Below are 3,228 nucleotides of genomic sequence, written 5' to 3'. Positions count from 1 at the left end.
TGAAATCAATTGCATGACATGGAAGATGACCCAGCATGGTGTGCCCACAACAAGGAAGCCACTGTGTTCTATGAAGGCAGCAGAATTGCAGTAGCTCAAAAGAAACATGAGATGCACAGATTTAGAGACATCTGTGCACCAAATGTTCATGTGGACAGCCTGTGGTAGAGCCTTCCGAGCTTTTATTGATCTGATCAGCCACAGCTGGACACACTGTACCTTAACTCCAACATAGTGTTAGTCCTCTCTGAGAACAAAAGACAGCAACAAACTACCAAGTAGCCCCTATATAGAAATCAAATATAAGTTGATCTCTGTCCTGGAGGAGAAAAGTGATATGGTTGGAGGAACATATTTCTATTCTTTAGGTTGAGGGAGAAAGAATTGTTCTTAGAAAGAATAGAAAGCAGAAGAAAGTGTTTCAAGAAGAAAAGAAAGAAGAAAAATGGTTGTGAAGAGGAACCTCAGGAGGGTGGGAGAATGTGACTGAAAAAGAACCATTGAATAACGACAGTTAAGTGATAGGCAGGGAACTTTTCCTATGGAATGGCAGGACTGACCCTCTTGGGAATGAGCAGCATCTTTTGCTCCAAGGAATGTATCCACAGATGCCATTAGGTAAGAGGGCATTCAGCAATGGCCAGAAGAAGAAATGAATAGTGGGCAATTGGCGACTCACTGATCAGAAACAGTGATGAAGTTAGATATCCATTTGATATTATCTATATCAGAGAGATTCTGTCCTCCTTGAACATATAGTTGGGACAAGACAAATGGCCTCCTGAGACTTGTCAAGCCTAACAACAACCACTCACAATTAGTGATTCATTGTAAATCTATAGTGAGGAAGAACCTAGAAAGTGTTGCAAAGGATTATGAAGTACTGGTCAAAAAATTAAAGACCTTAGAAGGGACAAAAGGGTGTTTTCATAGCTATAGGGAGGTGAAGGTAGAAAATCTGAAAGAGAATGACATATCTGGGAGAAAACAGCTAGTCTAAATGATGGTGTCTTGAGGATAGAATTAGGACTTCTAGAAATGTTTTAAGGAATGATGGGTTCTTGGTCATGGGCGGAGCATATCTGACAAGGCCTAGTAAAATATGTATTTTTCTGAATTCTTGCAAATCCTGTCAAGAGAGCTTAAGATGAAAGGAAGAGGATGGGCAAGACCTCTAGTTCTGGAACCATTGTACTTTGGGTATGGTGGAGGCCATCAAAAACTGGGAGAATAAAGAAAAACCTTCTGTAGGAGGCATCTGCTGAGTTGAATCTTGAAGGGATCCAGGGGTTCCAAGAGACAGAGGTGAGGAACAAGTGCATTTCAGACAAGGTAGATGGCATGATTGTCTTAAGAGATAGAGAGAATCAAAGTGTAAGAAGGAGGAATATTAATTCAGTCTCAAATGTCTATGTGTGCCTCATGTGTATATTTAAGGGCCATGTTTTACTCTGCAAATATACCTTTTAGTGGTATCCCCTCATTATCTGGGTTTGTCTTACAGGATGAAGACATTCCATGAGTAGATGCTATGTTTTCTCAACAATATTATAAACCCTTGGAGGCTGAGGCTATATCAGAGCACTCTAATGTCCTTGGTATATAGCACTTGAACATAGAAATACTTGATACTTGGACATAGAAAATGTTTGATGAATTTCAGTTGATTGTTATAGTGCAGCCCTCTAGATCCTCAAGTTTGGCCTTTTGATGTGAATCCAAACCCAGAAACCCAAGGGAAATATGGTAGAGAACATTTAGGTAGGAATAAACAGAGAAAAAAGGGGATGCACTATTATTGTGGGAATATACTACTGACCACCAGGAAAAAGGAAGCATCAGCTGAGGAATTTGGGAACCAGATCACAAACCTTGTATGGAAACATGACAGTGTAATGATGAGAGACTTTAGCTACCCAGACATCTGTTAGAATTCTCTCACTGTGCCAAAAGCAGAAGAGCTAATAAATTCTTGGCTTGCGTTAATTGTAATTTCACCCTTCAAAAAGTGATGAAAGCAACAAGGGGAATGGGTATTCCAGACCCAGTTCTGAGCAGAATCACGAATAACTTATTGAAATAGACATGAAAGGACATTATAGACAAGAGACCATTCTACCCAAAAGGTCACGATAGAGACCAGGAAAGCCAGGCTTAATCTTCTGTAGATCTCAGATTTGGAAACAATGGATTTCAAAGGACTTGTGGAAAAGATATTTGGGATTCCATGATCTAATATTTTGCAGAACCAAGAGGTATAGGAAGTCTCAAAAAATAAATTCTAAAGAAAAAGCAGCAATGATTCTAATGAACAAGAAAGGGGGAACTGCCTAAATAGACCAATGTGTATTCACAAGGAACTCACTGAAGAACTCATATTTTTCTAGGACACATATAGAAGACAGAAAATAAAGGCACCATCATCCTTCTATGCACTGGAGTCATATCCTTAATTCTTGACTCTTTCTCAGTCTTTTAACTAGTCAATTGGCAAATCTTGTCAATTTTACCTTCACATAGCTCACACCACTCTCCTGTTACCCAATTACTCTTGGAACTCCTATTATCAGGGGTTGGAACCTGTGGCCTTGAGGGCACATGTGGCCCTCTAGGTCCTCAAGTGTGGCCCTTTGACTGAGTCCAAGTTTTACAGAACAAATTCTTTTACTATTTATAACAATAGTATGTCTATATATTATATAAATATATTTATTTATGTATTAATATTTATTAATGAAAGGATTTGTTCTGTAAAACCTGGACTCATTCAGAAGGCCCCACCCAAGGACCTAGAGGGCCACATGTGGCCTCTAGGTCGCAGGTTCCCCACCCCTTGATCAAACCCTTAAAACGTCTGATCTGAATTATAGCAGTCTCCCCCTAATAGGTTTCCCATATCTAAATGAATGTGATTGACTCTTACTTCATCTCCCTAGATCCATTTTCTCCACTTTCCAATCCATCTTTCACATAATTGGAGAAATCATACTCCTAAAGCATAAGTTTGATTGTACTATCTCCTCTACTCAAAAAGTGTCAGTGGCTCCCTATTGCCTCTAAGAAAAAAACATGCAAACTTCTCTGATTGACATTTAAAACTCTTCACAATATGCTTCCAATCTATCTTTCCAGACTTTCACAGTGTGTTCCCTTGTGTACTCTATATTTAAGCTGAATTGGCCTATTTGCTATTTCTTGTACATGATATTCCATCTTTTGTTTCTGTGA

Source organism: Petaurus breviceps, unplaced genomic scaffold (assembly GCF_028583685.1).
Source record: "Petaurus breviceps papuanus isolate PSGF00001 unplaced genomic scaffold, PetGlider_PUasm1.0 91133, whole genome shotgun sequence".
NCBI lineage: Eukaryota > Metazoa > Chordata > Mammalia > Diprotodontia > Petauridae > Petaurus > Petaurus breviceps.
Note: the sequence above shows the minus strand (reverse complement) of the source record.